This window comes from Callithrix jacchus, chromosome 16, assembly GCF_049354715.1.
Source record: "Callithrix jacchus isolate 240 chromosome 16, calJac240_pri, whole genome shotgun sequence".
NCBI lineage: Eukaryota > Metazoa > Chordata > Mammalia > Primates > Cebidae > Callithrix > Callithrix jacchus.
This window is the reverse complement of record NC_133517.1, coordinates 14999201-15024398: the sequence shown is the minus strand read 5'-3', so window position 1 is coordinate 15024398 and position 25198 is coordinate 14999201. Positions and strand designations below refer to the sequence as shown.

Genomic DNA, 25198 nt, shown 5'->3' with positions numbered 1-25198 from the left:
CGTTAGATTCACCAGGGTTGAAACGAAGGAGAAAATACTAAGGGCAGCCAGAGAGAAAGGTCAGGTTACCCACAAAGGGAAGCCTATCAGACTTACAGCAGATCTCTCAGCAGAAACCCTACAAGCCAGAAGAGAGTGGGGGCCAATATTCAACATCCTCAAAGAACAGAACCTTCAGCCCAGAATTTCATATTCAACCAAACTAAGCTTCACAACTGAAGGAAAAATAAAATCTTTTATGAACAAGCAAGTACTCAGAGATTTTATTACCACCAGGCCTGCTTTACAAGAGCTTCTGAAAGAAGCATCACACACAGAAAGAAACAACCTTTCTAAAAATATACCAAAAAGTAAAGAGCACCAACATAAAGAAGAATTTACATCAACGAATGGATCAAACAGCCAGTTAACATTAAATGGCAGTAACCCTAAATTTAAATCGACAAAATCCCCCAATCAAAAGACACAGCCAAAGCCCAATGGCATGTTACATCCAGACCTGTTTCACATGCAAGGATACACAAAGACTCAAAACAAAGGGATGGAGAAAGATTTACCAACCAAATGGAGAGCGAAAATAAATAAATAAATAAATAAATAAAAAGCAGGAGTTGCAATTCTCATATCAGATAAAATAGATTTTAAAGCAACAAAGATATAGTGGTAAAAAGATCAATGCAACAACAAGAGCTAACGATCCTAACACCCAGATACATAGAGACTTAGATTCAATGAGACAGAAAATTAATAAGGATATCAAGGACTCGAACTCAGATCTGGAACAAGTAAACTTAATAAATATTTATAGAGCTCTCCACTTCAAATACACAAAATATACATATTTGTCAATACCACATCACATCTACTCATAGGTTTAAATGAAACATTGATTGGCCATTATTAATACCCATTATTTTTCAGAATAAAGCAATATTTCCATTCACCCTCCCTCTTTCTCTTCCTCTTTCTTCCTCTCCTTTACTCATTTTTTTTCTTTCCTTCTCTCAAAAAAAAGAAAAAAAAAAAGAAATCAACTTGTAAACCTCTAGATTCAGGTAGGCAATGTCTCTCTCATTGCTTGATTCCTTCCTTCCCTTCCCTCCCTCCCTCCCCCCTTCCTCCCTTCCTCCCTTCCTTCCTTCCTTCATGCCTTCCTTCCTCCCTCCCTTCCTCCTTCCCTCCCTTCCTGCCTTCCTCCCTTCCTCCTTCCCTCCCTTCCTTCCTTCCTTCCTTCCTTCATGCCTTCCTTCCTCCCTCCCTTCCTCCTTCCCTCCCTTCCTGCCTTCCTCCCTTCCTCCTTCCCTCCCTTCCTGCCTTCCTCCCTTCCTCCCAAAAAAATAAAAAATAAAATAAAATAAAAAATAGCCTCCAGTTCCATTCATGTTTCCACAATACACATGATCTTATTCTTTTTTATGGTTGCATAGTATTCCATTATTCCATGATATATATATGTACCACATTTTTCTCATTTAATCTCTCATTGATTGGCATGTAAGTTGATGCCAAGTGTTTGTTATTATTGTGATTTGTACTGCAATGAACATTCACGTGCATGTATCTTTATGGCAGAATGATTTATATTCTTCTGAGTGTATACTCAGTAATGGTATTCCTGGGTTGGATGATAGTTCTCCTTTTAGCTCTTTGAGAAATCACCATACCGCTTTCCATAATGGTTGAACTAATTTACAATAAACTAATTTGCCCACGGTGTGTAAGTGATCCCTTTTCTCTGCAACCTTGCCAGTACATGTTATTTTTTGACTTTTTAATAATAGCCATTCTGACTGGTAAGAGTGGTATCTCATTGTGGTTTTGACTTGCATTTATCTAATGATCAGTGATATTGAGCTTTTTTCATATGATTGTTGGCCACATGTATGTTTTCTTTTGAAAGATATGTCTGTCATGTCTTTTGCCCACTTTTTAATGGGGTTGTTTTTCTCTTATAAATTTAAGTTCCTAATAGATGCTGGATGTTACATCTTTGTCAGATGCGTAGTCTGCAAATATTTTCTCCCATTCTGTAGGTTACCTGTTTATTGACAGTTTCTTTTGATGTTCAGAGAAGTTCCTTAGTTTAATTAGATCCCACTTGTCAATTTTTTCTTTTGTTGCAATTGCTTTTGGTGTCTTTGTTATGAAATGTTTTCCCATTCCTATGTCCAGGGTGGTATTGCCTAGATTGTCTTCCAGGATTTTTATAGTTTAGGGTTTTACAATAACTCTTTAATCCATCTTGAGTTGATATTTATATATGATGTAAGAAAAGGGTCCAGCTTTAATCTTCTGCATGTGGTTAGCCAGTTATACCAGCACAATTTGTAAACTAGGAAGTCTTTTCCCCATTGCTTGTTGTTGTCAGCTTTGTAGGAGATCAGATAGGTGTAGGTGTCTGGCCTTATTTCTGGGCTCTTTATTCTGTTCCATTGGTCTATGTGCCTGTTTTTGTACCAGTACCATGCTGTATTTGTTACTATAGCTTTATAGTATAGTTTAAAGTCAGGTAACATGATGCTTCCAACTTTGTTCTTTTTGCTTAGGATTGCCTTGGCTATTTGGGGTTTTTTTTGGGGGGGTCCCTGTGAATTTTAAAATAGTTTGTTATAGTTCTGTGAAGAATGTCACTGGTAGTTTAGAAGGAAAAGCATTCGATCTGTAAATTGCTTTGGGCAGTATAGCATTTTAATGATATTAATTTTTTTCCTATCCATGAATATGGATTTTTTAAAATTTATTTGTATCTTCTCTTCATTTATTTGTGTCTTCTCTGATTTCTTTGAGCAGTGTTTTGTCATTCATTGCAGAGATCTTCTACCTCCCTGGTTGACTGTATTCTTAGATATTCTAGCCTTTTTTACACACACATTCTATTGGCTCTGTTGCTCCGAAGAACCCTGTCTAACACATCCCTAAAGGCACAAGCCCAGGACCCCTGAAACCAAAGGAGAGGATGTGTAGAACCAATATATTTTCAGGAACATTAGTTCCTTACCTGGTTTATATACACAGCCAATTACATTGCAACCTTTGCAAATGAATATCCAGAGGGTTTCTAAGATCTCTCTGGAGTGACCAGATGACTGCAGTGGGATAAGGTGGCAAATTTGATTTTATATCTAAATTCATTTTTTAGATATGCTGGTATACTAAAGCTGCTTCTCTTTTTCATACTGTTTCCTTGGTGAATCTGTCTAAAACATGCATTTTGTTTCTCTGTTCTGTTCTAAGAAACAATTTGTCTTTGTTTTCTGTAAAATTATCCTTAGTCTCAGTGTTTTGCCTGGTGTCTGACACTTTTTTTCATTGATTACCTTGGTATAGAATCAATAAATATATAAACAAACACACACACATAATGGATATATAAAAACTAAGAATCTATTAAATAATTGATTCTATTGCTTGGAACACCATTAAAAGTAATCATTGAAATAAATAACTTCCTTAACTCCTTTCTGGACTGTCACCCAGAGCTGTCAGGGCCACCCTTTCCATTCATGGAACTGTGTCACCGTTAGACAGTTCTTCCAGATACAGACCTAAATCTAACTGCATTAACCTCCATCAATGGTCCTTCCTCAGCCTCTTTGTCCTTCTGTTTGTTTTCATTTTAAAATTTTTTCCCTGGATGCACATGTAATGTTTTTGTTTATTACAGATCAGAGGGAAAGAACAGGGGCCTAATAAGCATACTCTCAAGAGCATGGGCGCTACAGCCCCACAGAGCTGGATTCAAACCCTATTTCCTTCACCTACTAGCTGTGTGACCTTGGAAAAGACAAGTACCCTCCCCGACCTTCAGTTTTCCTGTCCATAATATGGAGACATAGTATTCTCACCAGACTGTTCTAAGAAATACGAGAGGCAACATTTGTGAGGTGCTTAACACAGTACTTAGTGGTAGTGTATGCAGTCTAAATAGGGTAGATTGTTTTAATTGAGACAAAATTATTTTATAATCCCACAACCTAGATAGAATCAAAAGCAGTTGATGACAACTTTCCTTGTATTTGAAGACAGTTTCCTATTCCCCACAAGGCTTCATATCTCTAAGTTGACTCTCCCCAGATCCCTGAGCCAGCACCACACAGAACAGCAACTGAGTTGAACCAGGTACTGGGCCATCTTGGTCATCTTCCTGGACGCTTTCCACTTTATCGGTGGCCTCCTTTTTACGAATGTCTCCCAGAACCAGATACAATGTGGGACTCTCACCTCAACCTAGACTTAGACTTTTAAGTACACAGCCTGGGTTGCTGTGACTCATTTCTCCCAAGATTTGTTCTCAACCCTCATTGTCTTATATAATGTCTTCATCTTCAGTAAAGTATTGTACATTTATCTGGTTGAATGACATTTCATTAACTGAGTCCATAAGTCTAACCTCTAGGCTTCATTTTGGATCTAGATTTTATCATCCACTATATGAGCTGCACCCTCCATAAGCATATTTTCTGTGTTTGGAACAATGTTACCTAGGACTTGCTACCAAACGTATTCAACAATGACCCATTCATCTGCACCCAACTAAATTTACCATTTTCTATGATATGTATTCAATTGGTCTATAGTGATATAAAAATATTGTTGTCAGATGCTATGTTAAAGGCAACATCCATCATTTCTATGGACTGAATTGTGCCCCCTGCCCCACCTCAAGTTCATATGCAGAAGCACTAACCCCCAGTGTGACTCTATTGGAGATGAGGCCTTCAGGAAGTAATTAAGGTGGGATCCTAATTCAACAGGATTGGTGACTTTATAAACACAGGAAAAGAGAACTCTCTCTCTCTCTCTCTCTCTCTCTCTCTCTCTCTCTCTCTCTCTCTCTCTGTCTCTTCTCCCTACTCCCTCTCTCTACCCTCAGGCCCCAAGGAAAGGCCACTTGAGCACATGGTGAGAACGCAGCCATCTACAAGCCAGGAAGAGAGACCTCATCCAAAAATTAGCATGCTGGCACCTTGCTGTTAGACTTACAGCCTCCAGAACTGTGAAAAATAAATTGCTGAATCTCGCCAGTCTATAGTATTTTGTTGTGGCAGCCCAATAGAGTTGAATAAACCCCACCAAATCTCACTGAGTTGTAATTCCCAATGTTGGAGGTGGGGCTTGGTGGAAAGGGTTTGGTTTGTGGGGGTTGGTCCCTCATGTCTTGGTGCTGTCCTTGCGATAGTAAGCAAGCTCTCACTAGATCTGGTTGTTTAAATATGTGGTGCCTCTGCCCACACCACTCTGTCTTTCTGTTGTTTCTGCTCTCTTCATGTGAGCGATGGGCATTCTCTTGTTTTGCCTTCTGCCATGGATAAAAGCTTCCTGATACCTCTCCAGAAGCTGAGCAGCTGTTGGTGCCATGCTCGTACAGCCTGTGGAACCATGAGCCAAATAAACCTCTTTTATTTTATAAATTACTAAGCTTCAGGTATTTCTTTATAGCAATGCAAGAACCGCCTAATACACCACCCAAGCAAACTAACACAACCATCTTTGTAACATTTCCCATAGTTGCAGAATAATAACGCCACCCAAAAAAGGGATAAATTAAGTTTAGAAAAATGTTCTCTTAATGAATCAATCCTGACTTCCAGGAATGATTCCTTCTTTTCTAGGTGGTCACTAAACCTTTGTTAAATGATGATTTCTAGGCTTTTTCATGGTATCAACATTAAATATACTAGCTTCTAGTTTCAAGAAGCCACAATATTTTCCTCTTGAAAAGTCCAAACTGTCGACCATGTCTTATCTTCTGGCATTATTCGAGACCACCACTACTTCTCAGAGATTGCTCTTGGTAGGTACACGATATCACCCCTGCCATTTCTCTTAGCAGCCTGTAACTTGGCAAATGTGTAATGATAGGAGTCAAAACATTTCAAAGTTTCCATTTCCCCAAGTCTCATTTTTGTATCTCTTGGGCCCAGTACAGTGCCTGGTCTGTGGTAGGAACTCCGTAACTTTTTTCTCAAATGTAACTGAACTTACTGAGGAATGAATGGGGGTATCCAGTGCCAGAAAAGCAGAGTCGTTAAAAGGTTCAAGGGATAATGAATGTGGGCATGCCTGGTAAGCTTTAAAGCACAATATAAAAAGTCTCAAATTCTAATCATACCTGAGGGAGCCTGGCAGGAAACATGAATGAGTAATACCTTAGGGTGTAAGAGATAACAGGGAATGGATCTTGCCACACCAGGGGCTGCATGAACCTGGCTGCAAAGCATACTGAGTAGCGTCTGCTAACTGTTGTGTCTGATGAATGCCAACATACATGGTGGCTCAAATATAACAGAAGATTACTTCTCGCTCACCCAACCTTGTTTTGGGTTTGTGCAGGGAAAGAGGAGGAAAGAGTGGGCAAGGAGACTCTGCTCCACACTGTCACTCAGGGAAACAAAAGGCAAAGAGTTGGGAGGGCTGCTCATGGTCGGTTTGTATGGCCAGAGCTGGAGGAAGTGCCCATCACTTTCATTCACATTTCACGTGGACGTACACTGCTGCAGTGGAAGCTGGGAAATGCAGTCTAGCTGTGTGCCTGGGATGAAGTGAAGCAGTCTGGTGAATAGCCAGCCTGTTTCTAATTTTAAACCTGGGTAACTACTAAAAATTTTTACAAACACTATCTGGCCAATGCCGTGTGGGCCAAACAAAACATATTTGGAGACTGAATGCAGCCCAGAGGCCTCCCGTTTGCAACTCTGCACTGTATAAATGTTAAGTACCGTATTATTACCTAGGATGGAATTCTTGGGGGTATTGAGATCTGAACTCATTTAAAGTGGTGTATAATTGCTTTAGAATGTGGTGGGTTTTTTTTTAACTTTTCATTCTTCTTATATGGAAACCTCTCTAGCTCCTTTATTATTTTATACACTGTTTTCTTGACTCTCATTTATAAGCGGCCTGTAATGTGGGTGAAGGGGAGGAAGGCAGCAAAACACACTGCCATGTGTGTTCCTATGCAACTATCTTGCACGTTCTGCACATGTACCCCAAAACCTATAATGCAATTTTAAAAAGCAGCCTGTAAGAAAGTATTTTATCTGCACCTCATTTTCCTCCAAACTTTTCAATAGTAACCGCTAGTCACTTTCTTTCATTTTTGCCCCAGATGATTTTCTTATTGGAACAGCCACCCTTGCCAGAGTCTTTTCTAACAAACAGGCCAGTTTCACGTTTGTCTGGTGAAGGACAGTGGGACCAAATGGGAGCCCCCCGAGCCTGCCTGGCAGCCTCTCAGATCCTCCCCTTATCCTCTTTCTAGCCTTCCTCTCTTTACCCACAGTGCAGTGCTTGGGTACTCCAAATCTATTATGCCAACAGGGGAATACCAAGAAGGAGAAAAAGAAGTTACATTTGAAATAAAAGAAAATTCTAAAAGTAAATTTTAATTTCCAATCACTTGAAACCATCTCCCGCCTCAACCCTTTAACGAACAAATAGGTAGCTTTGCTTAAGGCCTTGATCTACTTTAATGTTGCACATAATTGCTGAGGAAAGAAATGTGTTTGCTCCAGATTCCAGGGAAATGTATCACTGATTAGTGGAAACTACCAAAATGAATGAAGCCTGTAGTCTAGAGGAAATAAAAAGACATATATAAAAGAGCCTGTGTTACTAGGAATAAATTGATAGGTTTAAAGAAGAGAGATGAAGGAAATAATTATTGACAAAGGTGTGTGGAAATTGACCAAAGTCTAGTGTGTATTTAGTAATCGTATCTAAATACGTGGATGGTCCCCACTGGTGATGTCTTGGTCCATTGAGGCTGCTATAACAAAATGCCATAAACTGAGTGGTTTACAAACAACACAAATTTATTCCTTACAGTTCTGGACCTGGAAATTCCAAGGTCCAAATTACCAGCCAATTAGGTGTCTGGTGAGGGTCTGTCTCCAGACTCACAGATGGCGTCTTCTCACTGTGTCCTCACATGGTGAAAGAGGCAAATAGGCTCCCTTGGAACTATTTTATAAGGGTAAAAATCCCATTCATGAGGGCATAGTCCTGGTGACTTAATCATACCCCAAAAGCCCTACCTCCTAATACCATTACACTGGTTGAAAGTTAGTTTTCGCCAGGCTCAGTGGCTCACGCCTGTAATCCCAGCACTTTGGGAGACCAAGGCAGGTGGATCATGAGGTCAAGAGATCAAGGCCATCCTGGCCAACATGGTAAAACCCCATCTCTAATAAAAAAATACAAAAATTAGCTGGGCATGGTGGCACGCGCCTGTAGTCCCAGCTACTCGGGAGGCTGAGCAGGAGAATTGCTTGAACCAGGTAGGCAGAGGTTGCAGTAAGCCGAGACCACGCCACTGCACTCCAGCCTGGTGCCTGGCAAGGGAGCAAGACTGTCTCAAAAAAAAAAAAAAAGAAAGTTAGGTTTCGACATATGAATTTTAGGGGGACATGAACATTCAGACCACAGCAGTGAGCGTAGTAATTGTTACAATCGGCCAGAAAAGCAATTTATCAGGACACATGAAAATTTTGATGTACATTTCCCTTGTCAAGCAATTTTACTTCTAACTGCTTCTTAAATAAATCATAAGCTAGGCATGAAAACATGTATCTACATGTAATTGATTTAATTATAGCATGATATATAATAGAAAAACTTGGAAACACTTGACTATACATTTGTAAGAGACTGGTTAAATAAATTATGATACACATATAGAAAGAAGCACCATGTAATCATTTAAAAGATGAGGCACATCTCTATGGGTTGAAATTTGAAGACATCTACTATTTACAGAAAGTGGTAAAAGGAGATTCATTAAACGTGGTATAATCCTAATGAGAGAACACTGTTTTTATAGTAGCATTAGAATATCCAAACGGACATTCACTAAATGATGTACCATAATAAGTAGAGGGAATTCTAGAAAATGTCAGAATGATCATTTTATCATTGTCTATGCTCATCATCATCACCATTATCACCTTCGTCACCATTTGGGGGGAACATACTACGTATCAGACACTGAACTAGGCCATGTACAAAGATGACCTCATTAAATTCCTGTGCCAACTCTGTTAGATATTGTTATGCAAAATTTAAATATATAAAAAATAAGGTGCATAAAGGTAACTTGGCCAAGGTCCTACAGTTGAGTTTCTGAGCTGGACTTAAACAGCTCTATCTGACTTAAAAGTTCACACTCACCCCAAAACTGTAAGCTACCTTACCCAGCCTCAAAAGAGCAAGCGTATAAATCTAATGGGGGGGGGATATACAACTCAAAATGACAGTGATAGTAATAACAATAATAATAATTACTAAAGCTTATTTATAGTGCTTACTGTTTACCGAAAACTCTATTTTAAGTGTTTTGTATTTAATGAAGCGTTTAAACTTCAAGGCAACTCTGTGATAGGTACTGTTATAAGCCCACTTCACAGAAAAGAAAACTGAGGGCCAGGCGCGGTGGCTCAAGCCTGTAATCCCAGCACTTGGGAGGCCGAGGTGGGTGGATCACGAGGTCAAGAGATCGAGACCATCCTGGTCAATTTGGTGAAACCCCGTCTCTACTCAAAATACAAAAAATTAGCTGGGCATGGTGGTGCGTGCCTGTAATCCCAGCTACTCAGGAGGCTGAGGCAGGAGAATTGCCTGAACCCAGGAGGCAGAGGTTGCGGTGAGCCGAGATCGCGCCATTGCACTCCAGCCTGGGTAACAAGAGCGAAACTCCGTCTCAAAAAAAAAAAAAAGTTAGGCAGCCAGGCCAGCCACCTCATTAGAGGTCACCTAATTACCCTGAGACCTCCACTGTGGAAAGGCCACAGGTAGGCACTCCAGTCAACTGTCCCAGCTGAACCCTAACTCCAAGCTATCCCCAGCAAAGTTCCAGAGCTCATAAGTGAACCATTTTGAACCCTCCAGACCAGGCTATCTGCCAGTCGAGGGCCTCCAAAAGACTGCATTCAAGGGCCAGTAGAACTAAAAGAATTGCCCAGTTGAGCTCTGCATGAATTCCTGACCCATAATATTGTGAGCTATGTTAAAATTTTTATTTTAAGCCATTAAGCACTGACAATGATTTGTTACAAAACAATAGATAACTGGAACATGGAGCAATCATGTCATTTACCACAAAACCCAGCTAGGAGGATGTAAGTGGGTGTTAATGATTATGTCAAAACAGATAGATACGGTTTAGAGAGACAGTTTTCCTATCTGTAAGCTTCTTGAGATCTTGTTCATGATTTCTTCACCAACCCCCAGCATTGTGCATTAGTGGACCTTTATCGATTCAATAAATCAGTTTGTTTTTCTGTCTTATTAGTGCATAGCTTACATAAAGTTGACAAACGTTAAGCTGGATGAAGATTTAAATATAGATTCATCCATGTAACCACTGCCCAGATCAAGATCTAGAGCACATTTCCATCTCTCCTGATGTCTCCTTTGTGCCCCCTCCCAGTCTATAATCCACCCAAAAATAACCATGATACCATTGTCTTAATGTCAAACACCGTGAATCAGTTTTGTCTGTGGACGAACTTCATAAAAATGAAATCAGAAAGTATGGTCTTGCTAACATTACAACTTTGAAAGTCAGCCCTGTTATCATACGCAGCAACAGTTGTTCTTTCTCACTGCTGTGTGAGATTCCGTTGTATGGATATATCACACTCTTGATGGAGATTTTGGGTAATATCTCTTGGGCTATCAGGAATATTGCTGCTATAAACATTGTTTGTGTCTTTTGATCCATCAGCTGACAAGTCAATAAGATCTTTTAAAACGAAGTTTTAGAAATCACTGAGTCATTAGATTTGTGTACTTAAATCAGTTTCTGGGAAAAATACTTTTTAAATTTTACCACTTTAGCAAGTGATTACTAATTTACCTGCTTCTCTTGCACCTAGAGCCATCATTTTAAACCCAGTATGCTCAGAAGAAGAAAGGGGAATGGTAGTAATGTTATCTGAATGCACCTTTGTTAAGATTATATTGTTGCAAGTTAACTATTTTGTTTATTTGCTTATTGAGACAGAATCTCATTCTGTCATTCAGGCTGGAATGTGGTAGTGTAATCATGGCTCACTACAACCTCAGGTGATTCTCCTGCCTCAACCTCTCGAGTAGCTGGGACTGCAGGAATGTGCCACCACACTTGGCCAATTTCTTTTTACTATTTGTAAACATAGGGTCTCCCTATATTGCCCAGGCTGGTCTCGAACACCTGGGCTCAAGTGATCCTTCTATATTGGCCTCCCAAAGTGTTGGGTTTAGAGGTGTGAGCCACTGTGCCTGGCCCAAGGTTAATGACTCATAGAGCCTACTTTACTTTCACTCTCAAAAATGCCCTTATTTGATTGTAGCTTTTACGGTCACCTGAGTTTCTCCACTCCAGGCAATTCCCCATAACGAGCACAGGGCTGGGTGAGAGATACGCCTTTCTTTTGTAAATAATGACAGTGGAGGTGGTTTGCCTGTGTATTCTCAAATAAACTTTAAAAAAGAGTATATGTGGAAATTGAAGATCTGAATGTTTATTTCTTTTAAGTGTTTTTGTCTGTGAACCGCCTGAAAAATGTTTGTCTATCCCCAGAAATACTTATACCCCAGTTTGAAGAGAGCACTGGCTTATATTACCTGAAGTGGAGCTCCTACCAAGATTAGACAATTGCATTTACTAATTTAAAAAAATTAAACCAACTGGTTATTCAGGAACTTTAGTTAAATATGGTAAAGGAGTACTAACACAAGAGCTTTTGTTCAAGTGTAATCGTTTCCAAAAATTCACTCATCCACTTACTCAACAAATATTTCTTGAGCTCCAAATATGGAGCAAGCATGATTCTAGACCGTGAGAAGACAGCAGGGAATAAGGCAGATGTATCCCCGTGTTCATAAGTTGGGAATTTACAGTGAATGGAAAACGGCAATGATGTAAGTAAAGAGGATTGACGGAGCCAAAGAGATCCACAAAAGGAACCATGGAAAGAGACTTTGTGATCAATCTCAAGGCATGTGTTTCAGTGCTTTTGTTTTACAGTTAAAGGAACTCGTCCCCAACTTCTAACTATACTACAGGGAAACAGTAACCAAAACATCATGACACCGGTACAAAAACAGGCACATTGACCAATGGAACAGAAGAGAGAGCCCAGAAACAAGGCTGCACACATGCAATCATCTGATCTCCAGAACAAGCAATGGAGAAAAGACGTCCTATTCAGCAAATGTGATGGGACAACTGGCTAGTCATATACGGAAGAGTATAGCTAGACCCTTTTCTTGCACCATATACAAAAACGAACTCAAGATGGATTAAAGACTTAAATGTAAAGCCCAAAACTATAAAAAGTCTAGAAGAAAACATAGGTAATACCATCCTGCACGTAAGAACAGGCAAAGATTTCATGACAGTCACCAAAACAATCCAACAAAAGCAAAAATTGACAAATGGAATCTAATTAAACTTAAGAGCTTTTGCACAGCAAACGAAACTATCAACAGAGTAAATAGACAACCTACAGAATGGGAGAAAATACTTGCAAACTATGTGTCTGACAAAGGTCTAACATCCAGCATCTGTAAGGAACCTAAACAAATTTACAAGAGAAAAACAACCCCATTAAAAAGTGACAAAGGACACAAGCAGATACTCTTCAAAAGAATACACACATGTGGCCAACAAACATATGAAAAAAGTTCAATATCATTGATCATTAGAGAAGATACCATCTCACACCAGTCAGAATGGCTGTTACTAAAAACAGATCCTAGTAGGATTGCAAAGAGAAGGGAACACTTACATAGTGCTGGTGGGAGTGTAAATCATTAGTTCAACAATTGTGGAAGGCAGTATTTCTCAAAGAGCTAAAAGCAGAACCACCATTCAATCCAGTAATCCCATTAATGAGTATATACCCAGAGAAATATAAATCATTCTACCACAAAGAAATATGCATGTAAATGTTCATTGCAGCACTGTTCACAATAACAAAGATATGGAATCAATTTAAATGCTCATCAATAACAGAGTGGATAAAGAAAATGTGGTATATATTCATTATGGAATACTATGCAGTCGTAAAAAAAGAAAAAAATTATGTCTTTTGCAGGAACATGAATGTAACTGGAGGCTATTATCCTTAAACTAACGCAGGAACAATAAATCAAATATCAAGTATACTCACTTATAAGTGGGAGCTAAATGATGCGAACACTTTAATACAAAGAAAAAAAACAACAGACACTGGAGTCTGCTTGAGGATGGATGGTAGGAGGAAGGAGAGGAGCAGAAAAGATAACTATTGGGTACTGAGCTTAATACCTGAGCAATGAAATAATCTGTACAGCAAACCCTCATGACACGAGTTTACCTATGTAACAAACCTTCACATGTACCCTAGAACCTAAAATCAAAGCTCTTTTCTGAAAAAAGAAGCTTGTCATATTCAAGTGTTCATATAAACATATGTTTAAATGCACATAGCTAATTAAAGTCATCAGCCCTATAACGGACTGAGCGCAACGGACCAATAATGTGAACCCCAGATCCTGTAATGCTATTGTTTAGAGGCCTGTTTGCATTTATACTGGAGTCTCTAATTGCATTGCCTGTCAGTGAACTTGATAGACACATTCGAATTTTACACTTACTTTTTAAGTTAGGAATCTTGACTAAGTCAATATTTCACATATTAACACTTAAAAGGAAAGTCACGGTGTTTTATTTAAATTTACACATTATGATCCTTCACAGAGCTATAAACAGAACTCTGGTTCATTAAATTGGTAATGACTCTTCCCTGCTGAGAACATTTATTTCTATTTAGTTGTAAGCCACAGGTTCATTTCTACTCATAAGTAAAGGGAGCTTGGATGAGCTGTTATACGAGGTTTACCTGAAGGTTTGTCCCAAAATAACTGCTCTCCTTAGCCTGTGGAGGTCTCTGAAGTATCCAGCATTGCAATTAGTGTGTCCCAAGAGACAATGATTCTAAACTCACCTTACACATGTCCATCACATAAAGGTTTATAAAATCTAAATGGGGGAAGAAAGATATTTTAATATTACAAAATTATTAGTAAGAAGACCAACATGTTAAGTGAGCTCTTATCAATTTAAATGAGCTTGTATTTTCATTTTAACGATCCAATTACTTAAGAAGGATCCAAGAAAAGGAGAAAGAATAGCCCTTTTCCTAAAACCTCTTTTTCTTAATGCCAGAACCCTGATTTGAAAATTTAAAAGGAAACTAGGACTGTTCAGGGGTATTGAAAAAAAACACCCATTATAAATGTTCTACAAACATAGAGCTGCACCTTGACCTCCCCTCTTTCATCCCCCAAGTGCTAGAGAACTACAGAAAAGTTTTGCGATCACAGAGAGTTTTTGTGATGGCTGTTCCCTGGGATATGGCAGAATGGATCCTGACTACATCAGGGCTCGGCAGGTGCTACGATCTACCAGGAGTGCCTCTCACAGGCATAGGGAGGAAGACAGAGAAGACAGATGGATGCATTTGGCATTTTTGTGCCCTGCCATGACAATGACTGATAATGACATGCCTGGCAATGAAACTTTGAGTTGGGTGAATTTCAAAACTCAGGAAGTTAAAACCATCATGTCCCTAGCAGTTGAGATTAGATCACCAAACAGATCATTCCACCATTCTCCCCTTTAGTTCAGTCATCCAAAAACACTATTCATTGACTCTCACTGACTGGTGTTTCATTCCTCAAATAAGACTGAAAATTATATTTCTAATGGAAAGAAATCTTAAAAGTTGATTTAAGTGTCTTATCATCTTTTAATGAAAATCTATCAGTTCAAAATAATATAATTACAAGATTCAAACATTTAATTAAACCATCAATTCATACAACATGAACAAAACTTAGCAAGTTATTCAATGAACTGGCTGAGTTCATTCATGTGCAGCAGGTAGGTCTTAGGAGCTCCAACGCTGTAGCCAGCCTCCTGCTTCCTCCTGTTTCTCTTACTTCCTCCCCATGCAACTTTAGCCAAGTTGTTCAGTTCCTCTAAGCTGTGTCTTTCCTTATTGTAAGTCAGTATTACAATAATATAATAATAATTCCCTATTTGCAGATTGTTTTGAGAAAAAAACTGAAAGAGCCCAGGTAAAGTGCACATAGTCCACTGTGTGTGTTCAATACCTTCTAGCTGTCATATCGTAGTATACAAACACCTGTCCGTCATTTCTTATCTTATTCAAAAGCCAAATGGAAATATAATTAACTTGGATTTATAAATTATTTCACATTTCTACATCTCTCTTTCTTCCATGGTCACAAACAAGTGATTTCTCATTATGCCTTGAAGGTTTAAAATATATTTATATTTAAGAAGTTCCTATAATATCCAAATAATTAAACTCAAAATGAGGTAGGAATTAAATTGTATTATAATTTCTTTAATTCTTTTTTGTGTGCAAATGTGATCTCAAAATACATGGGCTAATTTTTTCTTCATATTAGCAGAAACTATCATGTTTGGAAAGATTCTTCAGATGTCTGGAATTTGTCATCGAAATTCTAAGATTCCAGGGCTGTTCACAGAGGCACACAGAAAAAGCAGAGGGTAAATACTCAAAAGGGTACACTGTAACTGTATTTAAATGGTGACTACTCACTTACCTGGTAGCTCCCACTTTGCCATTCAGGGCTGTTTTATATTCCTCTCCCTCCCACTGAGCTGTTTTGATGATGGATTGACCTATTTATCCACTTGTTTGTTCAGGCCCGTTGATCGCTATCTACAATTACAATGTGGGAGGATTCTCCTTAGAGGAGGCAAACAAATATTAATGTCTGATCACACCTGTTTTATAGAAAATAGGTTTACCTGAATTACAAACACAGCAACTTTTACAGAGCAGAAGTTTCTATTCATTTTGTAGTATAATTTTTCTACGTTAGCTTGGTTCTTGTGTGCATGGATGTGCATGCATGTTTCCTCATCAGAAAAGGACTTCATTTGCCTATTCAGAGCTCTAATTTATTTTATTCTTCAAATGTAATGGCCTTCATCATTTCACTAAGCAACTTAAACACGGGTTCACTCTTGTTTAGAAATTAGAGAATCCGTTTCCATTCATCTTGATAGCAACTTGATCTCTGTTTCAAGCTGGGTTTTTCAAAATCCAAAATACTGAGATGGAATTTGTATGCAAAATTTTGATTAGGAATTCACACCTGGGAAAAGGAAAGAGGTGGAAGTAACTTTGGGCAGATGAAATATAACGGCAATGCAGGCCTCCTTGGGAGAGTCTAGAATGAGAGCTAACCATCAGAGTGTCCCACCTCAGGCTGAAAGGGCTGGGCTTTTAAGGTCCTGCTACTCTCCATGACTAACGCAGGCTGCCCTGTAAGGACATCACTTCAGCAAGGGAGCTATCTGTAGGTGAGGTGGGTCCTAGAGTGTCTGACCGCTCGACCATCTGCTGGGCACACTCCCTTGGGTAGGCAGTGCATCCCTCCTTGGAGAAGGAGGTGGAAGGTGCATCTCTGTGTCTAGCACCTTTGGCTTGTTAGCATGCCTTAAAAGTGGTGGGCTACAGAGTGAGATAATTAAAAATAACCCACTAGAGGCAGTAAAAATATTAAGGATGTGCATTTATCTTTTACATATTTTATTTTAAATTGTGGTGAAATACATATGACATAAGTTTTTCATCTCAACCACTTTTTTTTTTTTTTGAGACAGAGTTTCACTTTGTCGCCCAGGCTGCAGTGCAGTGTCTCCATCTCAGCTCACTGTAACCTCCACCTCCCAGGTTCAAGCAATTCTCCTGTCTCAGCCTCCCAAGTAGCTGGGATTACAGGCGCCCACCATCACACCCGGCTAAATGTTTGTATTTTTAGTAGCGATGGGGTTTCACCATGTTGGCCGGGTCAGTCTTGGTCACCTGACCTCAAATTATCTGCCCACCTTGGCCTCCGAAAGTGCTGGGATTACAGGTGTGAGCGACCGCGCCCGGCCCATCTGAACCACTTTTAACCATACAATTCAGTAGCGTTAACCACATTCACATTTGTTGTACGACCACCACCACAATCCTTTTCATTTTTTAAAACTCTGCACCCAGTAAACAACAATCCCCATTTCTCTCATCCTCCATCCTTTGGCAACCACCATTCTACTTTCTGTCTCCCTGAATTTGACTGAGGTACCTCAAACACCTCAAATAAATGGAATCATAGAGTATGCATCTTTTCGTGTCTGGCTTATTTCAATTAGCCTCAGCTCCTCAAGGCTCATCCATGTTGTAGCATATTCTGAACTTTCTTCCCTTTTAAGGCTGAATAGTAATATTTCACTCTAAGTATATACCACATTTTCTTTATCCTTTTGTCTTTGTCTATGTTGCTATAACAAAATACCTGAGACTGTGTAATACATAAAGAACAGAAAATTATTTCTCACAGTTCTGGAGGCTGGAAATCCAAGATCAAATCATCTGCAAGTCTCTGTTTCCAAGATGGTGCCTTGTTGCAGTGTCCCCTGGAGGATATTAACACTCTGTCCTCACGTGGCAGGAGAGACAGAGGGAAGCGGGGAGAAAAGGACACATGCTGTGTCCTCATAAGGCAGAAGACATGGACGGAAGTGGCAGACTCACTCCTCAAGCCCTTCCATAAGGGCACTAATCCCATGTCTTAATCACCTCCTGAGGGCCCCATCTCTTAGTACCATCGCTTTGGGTGATAAATTCCAATTTATGAATTATGGAGGGACATATACATTCAAACCATAGTGCCATTCATCTGTTGATGGGCACTTGGGTTATTTTCACCTTTTGTCCATTGTGAATAATGCTGCTATGGACATGAATATACAAATACTTTCTCAGGACCCTTTCTTCAATCCTTTTGGAGATCTACCCAGAAATGGAATTGCTAGATAATATGGTAATTCTATTTTTAATTCTTTGACGAACTTCCATACTGTTTCCCATAGCAGCTGCACCACCTCACATTCCCGCCAACAGTGAACAAGGGTTCCAATTTCTCCATGGCTCACCAACATTTGTTATTTTCTGATTTTTTAAAAAATAGTAGCCATCCTAATGGGTATGAGGTGATATTTCATTGTGGCTACTTGATCTTTCTAGTGTTTGCTGGTGATATACAGTACAAACTCTCTGCTACTGTAGTGGCAGATGTATGAACTTGTTCACTCAGCAAGGAGCTCAGAGCAGGAGCAGGGCTCAGAGCAAGTTCAGCCATGGGGCCCTAGGAAGTCCATTTCAGTGTAGACCTCTGAGATAGTAAGTCTTGAACATGTACTGGGGTGGGGCATAAATATTTTATAAATAAAGGTAGCAGATTGAAGGGCTCCCAGACAACTGTTAGAAGAGGAGTGCTTCCGGATTCTAAAAGTTAGAATCTAGAATCCTCAGACTGTGTCTGTTTCCTAGTTCTCAGCCAAAAACGTATATACAGTTGTTAACATTTGACTTGTACAAAAAACACCTAAAACCTAAACATTAAAACCTAAAATTGAAACATGCAAAACTAGAGCTGGGCACGGTGGCTCACACCTATAATTCCAACACTTTGAGAGGCCAAGGTGGGAGGATCATCTGAGGTCAGGAGCTCGAGACCAGCCTGGCCAACATGGTGATTCCCATATCTACTTAAAATACAAAAATTAGCCAGGCATGGAGGCAGGCACCTGTAGTCCCAGCTACTCTGGAGTCTGAGGCAGGAGAATAACTTTGACAGAGGTTGCAGTGAGCCGAGATCACACCAGCCTAGGTGACAGAGCAAGACTCTGTTACAAAAAATAAAATAAAATAAAATGTGCAAAACTCATTTTTGGAGGAAGAGAAAAAGTTGAAATAAAGAGTAATAAAACAGAATAGAATCTAAAGATGTTTAAATTAACATTTAGGAATAAAACCTGTAGATGAGAAAAGAGGCATCTCCTTAATGCCATTCCTGTTTGTTCTCAAGTAAAAACCTGAATTAGTGCATGGAAAATGTCAGTGTTGTGCTATTTAAGGCAAACATGAAGCGATCAGCACAGGATTACTCCTGCCTTTTTTTTTTTTTTTTTTTTTTTTTTTTGGAGACTGGTGACTTACATAACTGTGTGCCAAAAACAGCACTGCAAGATGATAACAAAAAATAAATGGAAGCCGACAGTTCTATTAGACACGGCTCTCTTCTGTGTAAGTTCACCTACTGAGTGAGTGTCAAAATACACAAGTGCACAAATAAACTTTCCAAGGGCTCTATAGTGGTTTTTGTACTAAAAGCCAAGTCATCGTTTTCTATCCAATTCCTTTCAAACAATAGAGTGCTTGGGTAAGATGAAAAACAGAGATTTCTAGGAGATACTTAAAAAAACGTTAGCTAGCATAAGGATGAGTTACTTATAAAGATGTAAAAGACTAATTTAGATTAATCAATTTCTACATTAAATTCTACAGAGGAATTACATTTATCCCACCAGAAATCAAGAAGACGACTTAAGACTAACAAAGTACGCCAGCGATGTGTTCCAGAGGGAAGCCTTGAACTTCATGGTAACAATCACGAGCTCCCAAGATTTCGTCAACCTTTGAAAGGACTGGCAATGATGAAATAAAGCACTAATAAATTGAGGAGCTAAGATTTGCATTTATTTCCCACATGCTTTTACAAACCCAGCTAACTCCAATGATCTCTAACTTCAAAGTCGTAGGAATAAAACGCTATCAGGGAGGTTTGAACCATTCATAAATATCCAGGTGTCTGAAAATTGCCTGGAGTTACAAAACCATTGTAATAATAAAGTAATCTGGATGTCTCCTAGGGTGCAGAGCCGGATTTGTTATTCTCCGCACTGCCAGATGCAAAGCCAAATGTTCCATGTTCATAAAAAATGCATCTAGAGTCGCCCATATTCATAAATAATATTTGCTTGCATGAAATTTCCGTTTCTTGTGATATTAGAGCTGGGATAAAGTAGCAACACTGCTCTCCTAGACCATGGTTAAAAGAAGATAAACCTTTACAATTAGCATCTGCCACTTCCCTGAGATAAGGGAAGGCTTAGTTTCTGCTGTGTTTTTGTTTGTTTTAATGATTTAGTTGACGCAGTGTGGGAAAAGCAAATGTAAGCCCAAAATTTGAGGTCAGCTCAGCTCTCTAAGGGTGACTATATTGTGCATAAAAAGATAGACTATTTAGCACTGAAGATTTTATTATCATCAAATTGTTCCAATCTGCTCTAAAATAGTAGAGAAAGTCACTTAATAAAAGTGAAGTCATAGATTGTCACAAAATAAAAGATTTTAAAACTAACCTAAGAACATTCGTATATAAATACCAAAAAAGATGGCCTAGACTTGTCATATAAAAGGCAGCTAACTCTTGTGCTTCGTGCCCCGGCCAAGGGATGTTAGCTACCAGAAGAACAACAGTGAACACAGCCTGGCACCAATGAGCTCCTGAGCCTGAATCCAAAGACAACGATGACCCCAGGGTACAGTTAGTCTCAATTTAGAGATGGAGTTTTGTTTATCAAAGAGGTCAAGATTTTTTTTTTTTTTTTTTTTTTTTTGAGACAGAGTTTCGCTCTTGTTACCCAGGCTGGAGTGCAATGGCGCGATCTCAGCTCACGGCAACCTCCGCCTCCTGGGTTCAGGCAATTCTCCTGCCTCAGCCTCCCGAGTAGCTGGGATTACAGGCATGCGCCACCATGACCAGCTAATTTTTTGTATTTTTAGTAGAGACGGGGTTTCACCATGTTGACCAGGATGGTCTCGATCTGTTGATCTCGTGATCCACCTGCCTCGGCCTCCCAAAGTGCTAGGATTACAGGCTTGAGCCACCGCGCCCGGCCCGGGTCAAGATATTTTATATCCCTTATTAATGGTTACATTTAATATAATACAATTAATAATAATATCTTCATTTATTATATGTTTTTACTATGTGCTAAGCAATAAGGCAATATGCTAAGCACCTTTATACAGGGATTGTTTAATTTAATTCTAAAAAAGATGTGAAGTACTATTATAATTTTCATCTTACCAATGAAGAAACTGATGCATAAAGAGGTTAATTGGGAGGTAATATTTGTTATTTTTTTATCCTTCTATATTTATTTATCTTTTTTGATCATTTTAGATTACTATTTTACAACTAGAAAAAAAAAGGAGAGAGACACCAGAACGTAGACCCTGGGAGTTGTCAAAGCTCCAATTTTCAAAATGCCCCCTAGAGACTAATATGTACATTACAAAACAAAACCAAAAACTAAAACAAAAAGCACCTTGTCATGAGTAGAAGTTCCCTTTGGGAGGAACTGCTATAGCATTTCATGTCACTCTGGGTAATCTTTTCAATTTGAAGTCCAAGTGACGATCACTTTTATCACTAATATCTCCAACTTCTCACGTCCAAGACATCCTAACCCCTGTCTCCAAGGTATCAAAATATATTTGACTATATGCCAAGCCCAAGCCAGTTTCCAGGAGCTCTGCATTTGCAGCATGCTGTGCCTGGCCTAGGACTTGCTGCAGGCTTGCAGAGGGCTATGGAAATCAGGCTCAGTCAGCCAGAGAGCTGCCTCTGTCTCATATTTAGTCCTTAATGCCTATAGGCACTAATTTATCACAAAAATCAGAGTAATTGGAGATATTCTTTCTGTTTGGTCTGTTCGTCTGCACGCCACATCTTGAAACGAACTTCACTTTGATCCCGTGAAAAAATCCAGCAGACGGGAAGGTGAAGTTTGGCTTAAAAAAAAGAATACTTGGGTTTTCTTTCTGAACCCTTGAGTAAGCTGTCAAATGTTCTGGTATGAGCAAGAATTCAAGTGGAATATTGAAAATTGTAAGTCAATTTGTCAGATACTTTATCTATACACCACTATAAGCTTCCCTTACTACCCTTTTAAGAGGAGTCCTACCGGAAACACCAGAAGAAGATACTGGAGGGAATCTGACTGGAGAAGAGACTTCATGTCATTGTGAGTCACACCAGCCTGCATTTGGGAACTGAGCCAAAGGGGGTTGCTAACCACATGGCAAAATGATTCAGAACGTCTGGATCCAAGTCTGTGCTCTAGCATGACTACGTGTTGATTTGGGGAAGATAATCTTTTAAATCCTCAGTTTTCTCATCCATAAAATGGGAATACAAATATCTCATAGAATTTTTGTGACTAATAATATAGTACATGAAAAAACTAACAGATATCCTGGTTTGTGGGAAGTGCTTTAAAAATGTTACTTTTGTTTTATTTTGTTATTGTTGGGTTTTTGGGTTTTTTTTTTTTTTTTGTATTTTAGTTCTACGATACTAGCTTTGGCCTATTTTCCCTCAGTGATTCAAATTGATTGAAGGCTTTGGCATCATTGTGGCACAGAATTTATCTTCCTTTTGCACAACTGTGTCTCATAATTATGTTTAAAATAAAGGAGAGATCAGTTTTAAATGCCTTTTTAATAATGTATGATTTCAATAGTAGTAATTACTTTGGTCCTTGACTGTTGAATAATTTCATATAGATCGAGGAGGATAAAAAATCAAATGTTTAGAATTTTTAAGCGGAGTCCTACCAGTTTTTGAAAATGCTATAGAAAAGATTTGCTTTTTTTAAAATTGATAAGGCCCCGTAGGTTACTTTTAGCTTTTCAGAAATAGTACTGCATGCATAAAAGATGTTAGTCTAAAATATTTTTGTCCTCAAGGGCAAAAAAGAGAAACCACCGCCTAGCTTCCCTGCCCCTCTGCCTTTAACAGGACCCAGTGGCCATTGGAGGGTACTCAGTCGTGTTCCTGACACAAACTTCACTCACTCCCATGCCCCAACACCCCCGCCTCGAACTTCCATTTCCCACATCCTATTCACTTTCCCAAACACACTCTTATATGCCTTCCCCTACTGCTGAACTCACCTTCTTCAATCCGTATGGTGTCTATAGTCTGCACTCTGCCTTGCATGCTGTGTCATCCACAGCTCTCAGAAATTTAACTTTATCTTCCAGAAGTAGATTCTAAATTCCTCAGTGGTAAAGACTATGCCCTTCTTTTGCTTGCCACTGATACAACAAAGCATAATTGTTAAGCGCCTGTACCTTGAAACAAGGCTATCTGGGTTCAAACACCAACTTCCTACTTAGCAGCTGTGACCATAAGCAAATTTCTTAACCCCCTTAACTCAGGTATCCTAAAAGTCTCTGCCTCATTGAGTTGTTGTGAATTAATAAGATAAAATCTTAGACAAGGGCTCAGCACACGTACTAAGAAACTGTTCGTTTTTATTATGGTGCCAGGCCAAGTATATTAAGCCTCTGCATCAGTAAACATGAGAGGTGGTAGATGAGGCAAAATGTGGGATTGATAGACACAGAGGAAAAGTGGCTCTTGGCTGCCAAGAATTACAGACATCCTGCTGGTTATGGAGTAAACAGAGAGCAGCTCACAGGCCAGGGCTGTTTAAGACTCATGTTTGCTTCCTGGGGCATGGTAAAGTTCATGACACGTGGCAGGTACTCAACAAATGCCTGGTGATTGATGTCATTTCATGGTTTTGGGTATATATATTTTACTGCTACACATTACATAATATTGTATTATTTCATAATATGATTTTGTCTTTTTTTATGGTTGTTTTATGTTTTGTCATAATTAAGCAGATCATTGGACTGCAGCGTGAGGTCTATGCAGTAGACACCTGTAAAGACACATTGCTGCTACATGGTAAGTCCAAAAACAGTTGTAAAATAAAACTTTTCATGGAGCTGAAAAACAGAGTGGCATTTAAAGTGAACCATCAAATTCCTCATCTCACACGCTTATGTGTGGCTCCATTTGTGTCCTTGGATTGGTTTCTGCCAGCTGGCTGGCATGAATTTGACCAAGGCTACAGCCTCAGTCTGTTCCCCATGAAGGCAAAGATCCCAGAGCAGCAGAGATCTCAGAGACACACAGCAGATCATAGTGTCACCACCTTCTCACTTTTCCACTGCAGGCTTACCATTCCCCACCCGTGAGACCTCGATTAGGAACAGAGCTTGGAGACGCACTCCTGGTTACATCCATGAGAGCTGTGGATCCACTTAGTGAAGTTTTTGAATGATGAGTCTAAATTGTCACTCCTTGCCTTACCTGTTCTGAGAAGGGGGCTCTTCATTGCAAGATCAAATTCCCACACCTCTCTACCCCATGTATCCCATGCTCAGAAAACAATACAGTGACCTCTCTTTCTTTACCTCTTTTCCCACAATTTCTTCCTTTTTCTTGAATCCCAGCCCATCATTGAGGCCTGCCCCACCAACTGGAAGACTCCTGTAATTCTACCTCTTACCTGGACACCTGACTGTATTGCGCATCGTTGTCTGTGTTCTGCCCACCAAGAAGACACATCTGGATTTCTGGTGTCACTTAATGCCCAACTGTTTGAATACCAAGCTATGCCGACCTGAATCTCCCCTTATACCAGGACACTCCCAAGCACCAACAGCAGCTTGATGAGTGACTCTCAGGCCAGGCCCTGGTCCCCTCTTCATTTTCCTACCTCAACACTGAATCTTAATATTGAACTAAAGCAACCTCCTGTCTTGATGAATCCTTTGCTAGAGCCCCAGGTATGGAGAACTTCTGAAAGCTCAGAGCCAAAGCTTTAGTCAGAGGCTACTGACTGTGAATTTCATTGCCCAAAACTTATTGTCCAGGACAGTTTGGCTATTTTCCTTTTTTAGCCATGCTATTTAATACAAAGGAAATATTGCTGAGACTGACATAGAAAATATTTTTTCAAGCCTATGAATATACTCTCACATATTTACATACTAATCATCTATGACTCAATATTTTTATTGCTTCCAAAATTTTGTTATTATAAACTACTCTGTAATAAATACCTTGTACATACATATTTGCATACATGCCTGTTTATATCCTCAAGATATACAATTTAAAGTGAAATTGCTGAGTCAAAATATTTGATCATTTCTGGGGTCTTTGATATATTTGATAAATATGGTCCTTTGGAAAGGTTATACCAGTGAAGAATTCCATCAGCGTGTGTATAAGTCCTAGAATTCTAAGGATAATAGGAATATAGGGGATCATCTGCCTAATCTTTTACTTTAAGGTGAGAATACGAAAATGAAAGATGGCAAGCCATTTACCCAAAGATGGAACTCAAAGTGTAATTTTTGGTGAACGCATTTTTCCTTGTGTTCATCTCTTTGTGTTCTAGCACACTGCT

General features: G+C 39.3%; 1 long non-coding RNA gene across 3 annotated transcripts in view; it reads right to left on the bottom strand.

Annotated features, from left to right (window-relative positions):
• Positions 1-25198, bottom strand: part of LOC118148438 (uncharacterized) — an 84845-nt gene that overhangs the window by 27623 nt on the left and 32024 nt on the right. For 2 of the 3 annotated variants that reach the window (XR_008477030.2, XR_008477031.2), the window contains exons 3-5: positions 15830-16179; positions 15622-15740; positions 13866-14005 (exon numbers count right to left, since the gene is read on the bottom strand). This is a non-coding gene — a long non-coding RNA (uncharacterized LOC118148438). The remainder of the gene's footprint in view (positions 1-13865; positions 14006-15621; positions 15741-15829; positions 16180-25198) is intronic. The other variant, XR_013527847.1, reaches the window with a different exon arrangement.